A 13604-nucleotide genomic window follows, 5' to 3' on the forward strand; every position below is an offset into this window, starting at 1 on the left:
TACAATGATTCCAGCATTGACTTATTATTTTATGACAATGTGAATGTAGTCGCGTGGATTTGGGTTTTTACGCACGGTTGCGGACTTCAAACGCGTGGACTACACCGAATCTCTATTTCACCCCCTTAGGGGTTGAATTTTCAAAAATCCTTTTTTTGCGGATGCCTACGTCATAGTAGGTAGCTATCTGCATGCAAAATTCCAGCCCGATCCTTCCAGTAGGTAGTTTGAGGTGTGCGTTGATAGATCAGTCAGTCAGTCCTTTCCTTTTATATATTTAGATAACAAATTGTAACGGTCGCCGTCAACTAGTCGACCGTGCGTAATGAGTCTTAAAATAATGTGGAAACTTTGATTTTCCTGAACAAAAAATAGCCTATATTTCCAAATTTCATCAAAATCGGCTGTAAAAAGCTAGCAGTCAGACAGACAGACACACTTTCGCATTTATAATATTAATATGGATAGACGTCGCGACTCGCGTGGCATCTGGCCTGTATTACTGCATATTTCGCATAAACACCTGCGCCTGCTGCGCCTTGCTTATAATTCACTTAATTACTGTTTACTTTTAATTCGTTATTCAACCGATGGTAGGTAGGTATTGTACGCGACAGGTCGAGATGGCAATCGGGGTATGAGGCGGGGGGCTAGCGCACATTGAAACGGGATTTTTACTACTTATGTAGGTAGGTACTTGCTGTATTGAAGTGAAATTCGGTCACCCATCCATTCGCTGACTAGGCTTAGTGTTGCTTAACCAAAATAAAAGAAATTTTAACTCTTTGTTGTCTCATGTCTGTACGAGATAAGTAGTAGGATGCTGTAAGATTCTCAAAGACATTTTATTTTACCTTTTAGGTGGGTAACTAGATCATTAAAATGTTTTTAACCTAATCTACCTAATTAGTAATTACTGTACGAATTATGCACACATGGAGTAGTGCCAATTCTAAATACCTACATTTCCGCGCTGGACAGCTAAGTTGATTCTGTGCACAAAAAATGAGCCAGCCCCTTTGTTACCAGATGAGACCGTATGTTATTTAAATTATTTTCCTTCATTTTAATAAAAGTGGAGAAACCTGTGAATTGTGGTCTTTTTACAATTTACTATTTTATCTGACGGATTAGTCATTAGATATTTGAATGAGGAAATAAACTCACTTGGATAATATAAAAATATATATCGCTTATCAAATTGTTATTGTTTCCAAGGTTTCTACTTTTTATCTTGATAATGAAGGGCAATGGGCACAAAATCCATACTCATATTAGTATAGTGCGCAAGTGCTGCTAGCTTTTCACGGCTTTGATGAAATTTGGTACAGAGTTAGTTTACATCCCGGAGAACATAGGCTACTTTTATCCCAGAAAATTAAAGAGGCCCCACGAGATGTTTAAAAACCTAAATCCACGCGAACGAAGTCGCGACCATCAGCTAGTAATTTCTAGCATAATATGATAGTTAGTATAATGTCGTACATTGGCCGGTCCTCGGACCAGAAAATATATGAATTTAAGGTTTTGTACGACGAATCTAAATTCTAATCATCGTTACGTAGTTTGAATCCCTTTGAATTTTTTGCTGGCTCTTCTCAGTAGAAAAGGCATTCCGAATCTTTGGTAATTTGTTTTGACGGTCCAAAAGCACTTGTAAAAGTTTATTTGAATAAAAATGTATCATAATATTGAGAGGAGCCCAGTGCTCAGTAGTGTAACCGGCGTGGGTTGATCATGATGGTGAACAGGTAGGTATGTCCGACAGATGTCTATGACTAAACTGAATACTGACTCAAAATTTTGGCAACACAATAGAACCAAAAAAGAAAAGAAGGAAAAAGACAAAAGGGCGAAAACAATGTGTAGTTTCGCCCTAATCTGCCAGATGTGGTGGAAACGTGGCCGGAAGTGCGTACTATACAACTATACATGTATACAACTATACATGTATAGTGTATACACCTTGGCGTAGGTTAGGTTAGGGTACCACATGTTTACATTGACATACCCACTAAAGTATACTTAATTACCTACTTCCGATTTTATACCGAATTTTAATAGAAAAAGGTGCATGGTATATAATATAATCTAGATCAAAATCAAAGACTGCAAAATATTAGCTAAATTAGCTTTATTCCCGCGACTTCGTCCGCGTCGACTAGACAAATTTCAAAGGCCTATTTTAATTTTTAACCCCTTAGAGGCATTAGGAGATCATATAAATGACAAGATATGGTCAAGCGAACAAAATTTTTCACGGTTTAGGAACCAAATAAATCAGCGCCACCTCTTAGATACTAATGAACGACCCGTTTGAAATCCAGACGTCACTGAGGCTGCATTGGTGCTAAAGCACCACTGAGTCGGTGCCATTTTGTTTGTTCAATGGCCCTGTCCTTACGAAGTAATATATAAGTCAATGCTTAGAGTTTGATTTTTTAAAAATCCTTTGTTAGCGTCATAATAGCTATCTGCATACCATATCTGGATATTCCCGAGTCCAGACACGTCGATGTACTGATCGTGTTTATACGTGGCGTGCTAATTACTCTGTCACGACTACAACACAGACACAGCGCTCGGTTACTGTGCGGCCTAAGGTTAGTTTCACACTCAACGCGCGCTTACGTGTCTACGATTTGTATTACAATGAGATGTATGTACGGGCCAAGCGACTTAGCGTTCCGGTACGATGCCGTATAGAAACCAAAGGGGTATGGGTTTAATAAAAACGGCCATATCCCTTCCAGGTTAGCCCGCTATCATCTTAGACTGCATCATCACTTACCACCAGGTGAGATTGCAGTCAAGGGCTAACTCGTATCAGAATAATAATTTGCAATTAGACCGAATGCATGCAGCCTAAGATGAGGCGCGCTTGCCTGTTCACTCTTGACTTGGAGGAGGTGCCTATATTAAAAGTGGAGGGGAAATCTGATGCCGGAAGGGCTTTCCATATCCTAGCTGTTCGAATCAGAAACGAGGAGGCATATCGCTTCGTATGTGTCCGTGGAATTGCTACTAAGTACGGGTAGACCTATTACCTGATCTTATCATCAGTAAGCACATTAGGCAGAGTGAACTAGAGTGAGGGAACTCTCGGTTTGGTCCTGAATCGACTATATTTCAAACATTAGGCTATGGGTTGGGTGACGTCAAAAAAAAGAGGCGGTTCATAGGCTACCTAGCGTCAAATGTAGGAACATTATTTTGATGCCTGTGCCAGTGACGTCGAAGAACTGTGCCACAGGTCCTTGTACCTCGGAGGAATCTTGCAAATTTTTTCTGCCCGCATAAGTTTCGATACGGGCCTTTAGCCTCTAAAGGTCGTCTCGTTGAAAAAAGTAAAAAAAAAACACAAGATGCTCCAGAGACAGCTGCGCGTACAATGGCGCTTTTGAACATCGAACGCAGCAGCTGACTGTGTTAGGGTTGCCAGCTTCAAGTTATCAAATCCCATTCTAGTTTGCCTTAAAACTATAGACTACCTTGTCTACCTTGTAAAATAAACACATCTAGCTTATGTTCGCGACTTGCTCCGTATGGAATACACAAATTTCAAACCCCTATTTTCACCCCCTTAAGGGTTAAACTATTTCACTTGGGGGTTCAACCTCCAAGTGTGTGAAATAGGGGTTTGAAATTTGTGAAATCCACGCGAACGAAGTCGCGAGCATAAGCTAGTCTTTGATAGGTAGATAAGTAACAATGTATTAATTGTAAAAGACAAACATGGTAACCTTTGTATATTTTAAGAACAAACTGGGATCGCCTATGTCATAATAGCTATCTGCATGCCAATTTTCAGCGCGATCCGTCCAGTAGTTTCAGTTGTGCGTTGATAGAATAGTCAGTCAGTCAATTTATTTAGATTAAAGTTTATGAAATGCGGAAAAAGTATTGTTTTTTGAATAATGATCGATAGACACGGACAAGGATTAATTGATATTAGTCCTAATAATCTTATCTATTAATAATTATTTCTTGTGTAACAGTTAATTAATATTAAGAATGTCTACTCTATAGGTATACATAGGGATTTATCATGAATTCATTAGTTAAAAAGGTGTTTAATCACTGTTTTATCATCACTAACTAGTAATTACTTAACTATTATTACCATAAAATATCATAATTATTATCAACCGCTAGACGTCCACTGCTGGACATTGGTCTCATGTAGGGACTTCATCACGCCGCGGTCTTGCGCCGCCGCCATCAGGTCGCCATTCTAGCACCTTGGGATACCCATTGCCTCTTCAGCTTGGTAACCCACTAAGCTATGTCGGTTACTCTCGCTGCGTGACTCTGAGCTTTCTTACAAGGCCCATAGTTAGCGACCATGTCTCGGATCCATGTGCCCAAAATCATGCTAAGACCAAAAAACATCTCCAAGTAGGTAAATGTAAAATTTGCGTAGTTGTCATAAAATGGCAACCCTAGTTAAATGCGCCGGCGCACGCCGCAAAGGTCCCGTTTGCGCAACAGCTGGCGTTTGACAATACGAATGAGCGAGATGCCATTGCACACCAACACCATGCGAACGAAAGAGACGTGATATCAAATGTTTGTTGATGATAACGCGGCTCCTGTAATGATAAGCATTTTTTCAATAAACGCTTTTAAAGAGTTTTTTTACTAAAAATGAGCACTTATTTTTCGTATTTGTTCGTGATTTAGTGGTACTGGTGATATTGGATGGATACCCATTATTTCCACCAAAGGACTTGCTCTGAAAACTTGTTCTTGACTTGAGGAGCCATTCACATCTCGCTGATAATGTCATATGCCTGACAGTTCTTGATCATGTTCTCAAAGTTGAGAAGTCTGCCGATCCGCGCTTGGCCTGCGTGGTGGACTGTGGCCGAACCCTTCTCCTTAGTGACAAAGGTGAGTGGTCGATGATGATGATGATATCTTCAGATATGGATTATAGTAAATCAAACATGATCAGTATAATACATATTATTAATCTATATCTAAATATATAAAAGGAAAAGGTGACTGACTGACTAACTCCTAAGGGGGTGAAATAGAGGTTTGAAATTTGTGTAGTCCATGCGGACAAAGTCGCGAGCGTAAGCTAGTAAAAGGAAAACTGACTGAACTAACTGACTGATCTATCAACGGACAGCTTCAAACTACTGCACGGATCGGGCTGAAAGGCATGCAGATAGCTATTATGACGTAGACATCCGCTAAGAAAGAATAGCTAACCCATATGGGGGAAAAGTAGGGGTTTTTTATGTAGTCCACGCAGACGAAGTCGCGGGCGCATGCTAGTAACACATACGTTTAATTCGAATCGGCAGATGTCATTTATAAGTTTTAAGATAAAAACATGTCCAATTAATGTTCTCAGGTACGTAAAGTAAAGACCATACCTAATCTGTATTTTCGATCGAAATACATATACGATACATTCATAGGAAAAAACCATATCAGCTGGCAGAAACACCTTTTGGTCATATCTTTGTCCCTTTCTTACTTGGACACTTTCATAATATCTTATATCTCTTTTCTACGTCTTTCTGTTATAATAGCATCTGCCTATGTCATATGCGAAAGTGAGTTTGTTGGTTTGTCCCTCAATCACCTCGCAACAGAGCAACGACTCGACATGATTTTTACATGGATATAATTGAAGACCTAGAGAGTGAGTGACATGGGCTATTTTTGATTCTGAAAAATCGGTAATTAGTAAAAATGTTAGAAATTCAAAAATTCACTACAGGCCAAATCGTATTTGCGTATTTGAAATTAATTCCTAATTCAGTAGGATTTATAAAACTGGCAACATTAAATCAAAAAAGCGGTTCTGAAATTTGAATTAGGAACTCGGAGAGGTCGGGCCGCGGTCGGGCGTCGTCGGGACATTCCGAGGGAGTTCTCACGATCATTAGCGCTCTCCGTCTTCACAGAGCTTCGAAATTCGAATCGTGCGTGATCTCCGAGTTCCCACTTCGTCGCTGCGGGGCCACGACTCACCAATTGTTCGCAGCGACCACTGTCGCTTATGTGAGGGCAGTGGGGTATTTAGTTTCATCATCATCTTCAACCGATAGACGTCGACTGCTGTACATAGGCACGGTTTTGGACAGGAGAACTTCCCACAAAACTCCTCTCCTCTCTAGAAACACTTGAAAATTCCCACGTTTTTGTCATAACTCCAAGATCTTTTTTTGGCGATCGGGGGTCGGCTGTTAGGCGTCTATAGGTGGTGGTCTGTGAGTCTCCCGTCGCACCGCCTGCCGCTTGTGCCACAAGGTCGTGGCCCCGCACCGTCCTGTGTCGGCACTAGCCAGTAAATTAGGCCTAACGCTCACTACATTCGAAAGTCGGTGCGTGTTATATAAATATACCTACAGATTATAATGTGCGATAAGCTTAATAAATTGAACTTTTGAGTTTTGTCAGTCTGTATGACACTTTTTGAAGCCGATTTAAATAATCAACAATTTGACACGTAGGTACGTTTAATGTTATTAATCATCATCATCGTGATATATCCATCTCCGGCCCACTACTGAGGTCTTCTCTCGGAATCAGAAGGGTTTAGACTTTAGGCCCTAGTCTGCCGCGCTGGCCCATGACCAGTGCGGATTGGCAGACATCACACACCTTTGAGAACATTATGGAGAAATCTCAGGCATGCAGGTTTCCTCCTGTTTTCCTTCACCGTTAAAAAAACTGCGAAAAGTTAGAGGTGCATACCCGATACCGATAGTGGACCTCCTCTCCAACCTCCCGAATACAAAGCCGACGTCTTAACTACTAGCTAGGCTAATCGTTGCTTTTTATTTTTTACTAGCAAATGTCCAAGAATTCGTTCGCGTGGATTGAGGTTTCCAAAGTTCCCGTGGAAACACTTTGATTTTCCGGGATAAAAAGTAGCCCGTCACTCTCTAGATCTTTTATACCCATGCAAAAATCCATTGTTCCGTTGCGACGTGATTGAAAGACAAACTAACAAACGAACAAACACACTTTTGCATTTATAATATGGGTAGTGATATTTTTGTAAAAATTGTAGCAGTTATTATCGTTTTCGCAAGTGGCAACACTGCACGTAAAGTTACGCAAGAGCACGCCGCGTGCTGCGCGCCGTCGCATCCCACGACCTCGCGACCTCTTGCGAGCAAACCTGTCGCCACTTTCTGCGCGCCTGGTACATCCGCTACACTTTGTTTGTGACAACACAGAGAATATTGTAGCGAGACAGGACATAATCAGCTGGTGGAAATAGAGGGACATAAGGAGGATGGAAGTGAAACGTCACCTTGTTCGGAAATGACGGCCACTTGGTTCTTCAGTGCGTCCAAAGTTGTTTGTCGTAACCTCCTCGCTGATTTCTCTGCTTCTCTGGTTTGGTTGGTGATTTTCTTTTCTTGATGCATTTTCGGCTCGAAGGGAGGAGCGATACACCATTCGCTCGACCCGAGCTGCGTCTCAAAGTGACGTGTTATATTTCCGGAACTGCAATGTGTCATCTTGATTCTTGACATATATAACTTTGTAGGTGTCACGGATGAAAGGCATATGGATTTGAATGCGTTCAGGGAATGTTAACAGCTAAAACTACCACCAGCAATAAAATAAATTGTGTCTACTTGAATACACTTCGCTCTGGACACATTCCGTTACAGTGCGACAAGGCTCTCTCGGCACTTGAATGACATCGACAGGGGGCGCTGTTGGAGAACAAAGGCTTAGAATATTCAAACAAGAACAAAGGAGACACTCGACGGCAACGCTAGTTCCGATTTTCACCACGCGCCAGATAATTATATTAGGGCGGCTGCCCAGAGCTGGTGTTGCAAGAAGAACTCCTTCTTGGTTGTAAAAATTGTTTAATTAGTTAAACAATACTTCCTTTTACAATCCCGTTGTCCGTATGTGTCGCCTGTATAATGATCTTTTCACAGCTAACCGTAATATTGACATTTTTAATAATAATTTGAACACATTTAAAAAACATATTAATCAACATTTTGCATCTTCTCCACTTTAAGTATATTTTTCATAGTTAATTTTCTTGTATTTCTTTTTTCTGTGTTTTTATAAATTGTATCTTATCAGTTAGTTAGTGCATATATTTATTTAAGAATTGTTGTGTACACATATTTAGGGTTACCGCTTAGATTTAATCTATTGTTTTTTATTTTTATTTGGACCATTTATAGCTGAAACCTGTTTTGTGTGCCTTTATAATAAATAAAAAATAAAATAAAAAAATTAGGTACTGATTTACAAAAATGGTAGGTAATAGGTATATTATAATGAAAGATGTAGGTCCTACACGTCCGTTCGCGTCGATGTTGGAACACGAAGGCGCCAATGTGTGCTGCTTCGGTAGCTACAGCCAGCTCACGTTGCGCTGATGGGGCAGCCGGCAGTCAGCCAGCGCAACTAAACTCCGGACGTATCCTCACTTAGGATATGTCCGGACTCCGGAGCTAAACGCCGGACAGGATGCTGGAAAACATAAATATAATTTTGGCAAACCCGACGCGACGTCCGAGGCAGCAAAACTTATGTATAAGATGCTCCGTAATAAGTCGTAGGAGTAATAAATAATTAGCAGTATATAGTATATCCATAAGTGTGTCTGTCTATCTGCTAGCCTTTCACGGCCCATCCGTTCAACCGATTTTGACGAAATTTGGTACAGAGACAGCTTGGATTCCGGGGAAGGACATAGGCGACTTTTTATCCCGGAAATCAAAGGGTTCCCACGGGCTTTTTAAAAACCTAAATCCACGCGGACGAAGTCGCGGGCGTCATGTAGTAATAGTATATAAGTAGTATTTAGATCTAGTTTTCAGTGTTTGAATAATGATATAGAATATTATGTAGACTCTACCACATGCCACATGTGACACTAATGGTCACACTAGTGGTCACACTAGTGACTCAGCTCTTTACATGAGAATGAAAAATAAAATAAAAAGAATATTGTACAAGTTACCGTAACCTACTTCAGTTTCCGTTGGAACCCTTCGTGTGCGATCCCGACTCGCACTTGACTGGCTCACTGGCTCATTCACTACGGCACCCTGAAATGTAAAGATTAATAAATTATTCTAAAAATTAATCAAGAAACATATCGTAGCTATTAATTTTACGATTATAATGAAAATCGAAAACTAAATAACGTAGTAGGTACAGTGCAATATTGTTGCACAGATTTATTTACTTTGTGATTATATAAGGAAAAATTGGAATATAATAATATAATTGGATGGTATATAAAGCGAAGCATTTAGTTCCAGTGGTCATTCACAACTCAAAGTATTTAGCTGACAGATACATAACACATAAAATCTCTCAATTTCTCTGTATGTTTGTTTGTGCGCGCATCACTCGAAAATCTGTGAACTTACCAAAATATAAATAATTCGCAATTGTAAAGTGTTCAAGTTTATATCACTACAAGTTCGATCCAAATTCCGCGCGAACGAAGCTCAAAGCAAAATATATTGGAAGACAAGATGTTGAAATTTCTGCTGATATTAATAATAGTGGGCGCCACCGCTGTCCACTGTACACCATGCCGCGGCCGTGGTCAAGATACCACCATAGAAATTACAAATATTGACAAAATAATACAACGTTCGAACAGTGAGTTAAACGAACCAACTACTTCGAAGTATGAAAACAAAATCCTTAATGATGAAATCGCAAAAGTCAATAGTCATAATGAAAGTGAATCCAAAGCGATCGGAGTTGTATTTGATGAAATCGCAAAAGTGAACTGCAACATAAGTGAAATAAGAAAAGCAGACGAAAATTATAAAACTCTTTCAAAAGTAAGGGAATTACAAGCTTCGATGACGAAACATGCCAAGGAATATAACAAAAGTATGGAAGTTGAACAATTACATGATAATGAAACTGATGATGAGATACGGAATCGTTTATTTGGTGGTTACAAGCCAACATATAATATATCCAACGACGCGGCGTCGCCTCGCGGGGTCAGGCCAAAGCCAGATGTTGGAGATATTTTTATTGTACCACATAGATGTGCAAAAGGTCAAACCTGGAATCGTGAAATTGGAAAATGTACGACTTGTCCTACGACTGCCGGATGGACAGTTCAACTTGACATGTGCCTTATAAAAAAAGTTTAAAATTGTACATTACTAGATGACGCCCCGCGACTTCGTACACGTGGATTTAGATATTTAAAAATCCCGGGAACTCTTTGATTTTTTGGTATAAAAAGTAGAGGAGTCCTCGTCCTTCGTCCAAATTTCAAATCGGCTGAACGGATGGGCCGTGAAAAGCTAGCAGACAGATAGACAGACAGACACACTTTCGCATTTATAATATTAGTACGGCTAATTTTTTTAACTCTCCAGTTTTTAAATTTAATTATTGAACAATTTTTTTTTTCTCTTTAAATGCTATGGACCTACTTTACAACTAAACATTGTTTTAGTTTTGTCCTCATAATTTGTTTGAATAAAATATATTAAAATTAAATCAGTTTTCATTTATTTATTCAAAAATACTGAAATCCGCATCCGCGGATGTAGACTCCTAGTAATCCGCATCCGCGGATGTGGACTCCTAGTAATCCGCATCCACAGATGTCAAAATTTTCAACAACCTTACTACGTGATATGTAGGTATTTGGAATGCGCCTCGAATTGAAATTCTCTTTTGATTTCGTTTCTCATTATTGTTTATCTTTGTGCAATAGTCACATAGCAACGAGAAATGCGTCATAACTTTACATTAAGTACTTGTTTATATTTCTTAAGTTAAAACCCGTCTGGTTGTTTGTCATTTCATTTTTTACTTAAAGATGTAGAAGTGTTAATTAAACCAATCGAGAATATTTTGAGTAAACTCATTTTGTATACTCTAAACATTAACTTTGCATTACTAGTAAATAAAAAAAACTCGTTTTAATATTCCCCATTAGTAAAGAAAAACAAAATAAATTAATATTCTTTTGTTTGTAAATAAAATCTGCCCACCAGATGGCAAAGTTTAATGCAGATAGCAACCAACCCTTTTTTTCTTTTTAATTTTTACCATTTACGAATTTCCCTGAACTTCGATTGGGCGTGGGAAAGCAGGCGTCAATATAAAATAAAAGTTTAAATATTTCACTTTCTCATCTGTTTGTCGCTCTTATCTCCTTGTAATAGAGTTCATATTGACAAGTATGACTGTAAATGATAAGTTTGTAAATGTGTACAAGTTATGAATCGCTAATTCCTTTGTATTTTCGACTTGCAAGATGTTTTTGGTTCCGGTTACTAAATAGAATCATTACACCTGTTAAGGTTTATGCCTGCCTGGTAATTCTATTGTATTGACTAAGTTAGGTTTTTGTATGCGACTTCGCACCTGTTTGATCTAGGTATACAAAGGTGCAAGTTGCAACTCCTTCAGAGGATAAATAATAATACATACCTACTTATTTCAGAGAAATCCTTTAAAAAGTTGATATATCTACTAAATAATTTTACAATACCTAAATCAAGCTTTGATCTCTATTTAGGTTAAATTTTACAGAAAATAGTGCTCAAACTGATAGTTATTTTGTTTTCAAAATAATCAGGACAAAAAGTTAGACATGTTGAAAAAACTGGTTAATTTTTTAACTCAATAAAAAGATTACGTAGTTATTTTAGTGGTTTATTTGTTTTTGTGCATTTTGTTTTGCAAGTGATTTGAAATGGATTGACTTAGTGTGAGAGGAAGAATACATAAATACATACATTTCGCGTCGGTATAGAAGTTTCACACCGAAAATATTGGATTTATTGTAAAAAGCTGTAGTCTTCTCTTCTTCTATCTATATATATAAAAGGAAAAGGTGACTGACTGACTGACTGACTGACTGACTGATCTATCAACGCACAGCTCAAACTACTGGACGGATCGGGCTGAAATTTGGCATGCAGATAGCTATTATGACGTAGGCATCCGCTAAGAAAGGATTTTTGAAAATTCAACTCCTAAGGGGGTGAAATAGGGTTTTGAAATTTTGTAGTCCACGCGGACGAAGTCGCGAGCATAAGCTAGTACTTAATAAAGATCGAAAGCGTGTGAAGCGAATGAGTATTTCAGTTCAGTTATCCGACGGAAAGTTGTCCTGGCGCGGGAAAATTCTCGGCATTCCTATTGTTACTTACTAGTTACTAGTTACTACTGGTCACTTATGTCATCCTGGTACATTGATGCTTACTACATCATGATCAACCCATCACCGGCTCACTACAGAGCACGGATCTCCTCTCGGAACGGTAAAGGTTTAGGCCGTAGTCTGCGAAGCATTTTGAAATTGTAGGGTAGGTACTATTGTTAGTCTTAATTGTAGTTTTTATTGTTAGTTGTAAGAATCATCGTAGTTTTAACTTATTTAGTAATTAATTTAATTGTTATAGATTTTAGGTACGCAAAGAATGTCTTAGTTTAAGTTTTACTATTTAGAAGTTCTAGTTAAGCATGTTGAGTTAGCCTGTAAGTGAGTATACATTGATAGTCCTAAGTTTATATAAGTCGTCATAATTAGTTTTCTTTGTATACCGTTAGCTTCCTATTAAATAAAATAAAAAATAAAATAAAAAATAAAGCTGGCCCAGTGCAGATTGGCAGACTTCACACACCTTTAAGACCATTATGTAAAACTCTCACGATGTTTTCCTTCACCGTTAAAGCAAGTGATATAAGTTAGAGGTGCGTGCCCGGGATCGAACCCCCGACCGGCCGAAATCCACTAGGGTATCACAGTTTCAAACACTTATGTAAATACGAGTTCCTGTCGATTAGGGACGCGTCTGGAATCTCAAATCGAGAGAGTCCCGAATCGAGTATCCGATATGACAAAATGAATCGATACATCGCGCCCAAAGGTGAGCTTCCCACGGTCCGTGAGAGCGTCGGAGCGAGATCCGAGATGTCGTTCTACCCGGGAGAGAGAGGGACGGTGGACGATCGTTCCAATTATGTAAACAGTTAGCAGTCTAGTCGTTGAGTCAAGCTATTTTAGATGTAATGTTAGTGTAATTAGAGTTTGTAATTGCTTGATTCTTTGTTGTCTTCATTTCGATGGAAGTGAAGATCACCAAAGATTGCTATTTTGGTACCTAATCTAAGTTGGTATATATATATATAATTGTTTCTATTGGTTGAATTCATGAAATTTTTGATAGTGTCAGGCAATCGAATGCCTTGGCTATTGCACTCAATGACCCCCCCCCCTCAAACCCCGATTGCCATCTCGACCTGTCGCGTACTGTACATTCTTACAGTCGTTGAGGGAAGTGGTTTGTACACCCGCGCCGTTGTAAACAGTAAACAGCTTGCACTGTAATATGTGGTTTACGTCGGAGCTAATAAAGCACACTTTACGGCACTAGTGCGGTAATTGATTACGGATGCGCCTGGGAAAATTCGTGTAACGAAACATGGGTAGGTAATAGATATATTATGCGATTGTGTAAGATATGTAGTTAATTGTTTCGACTTGAGATTTTGACTTGAGATTGATGAAATCTATTTTTTTGTTATAAGATGAAATTAGATCTTAGTTGATGAATATTTTTTATGCTGTAAGTACCTTACACATAACATAAAAA

General features: G+C 38.9%; 1 protein-coding gene across 3 annotated transcripts in view; it reads left to right on the forward strand.

The window, feature by feature from the left end:
• neur (E3 ubiquitin-protein ligase neur) overlaps positions 1-13604 on the forward strand; it is a 65087-nt gene that overhangs the window by 17822 nt on the left and 33661 nt on the right. The window lies entirely within an intron of this gene.

The sequence above is a fragment of the Maniola hyperantus genome, chromosome 26 (assembly GCF_902806685.2).
Source record: "Maniola hyperantus chromosome 26, iAphHyp1.2, whole genome shotgun sequence".
NCBI lineage: Eukaryota > Metazoa > Arthropoda > Insecta > Lepidoptera > Nymphalidae > Maniola > Maniola hyperantus.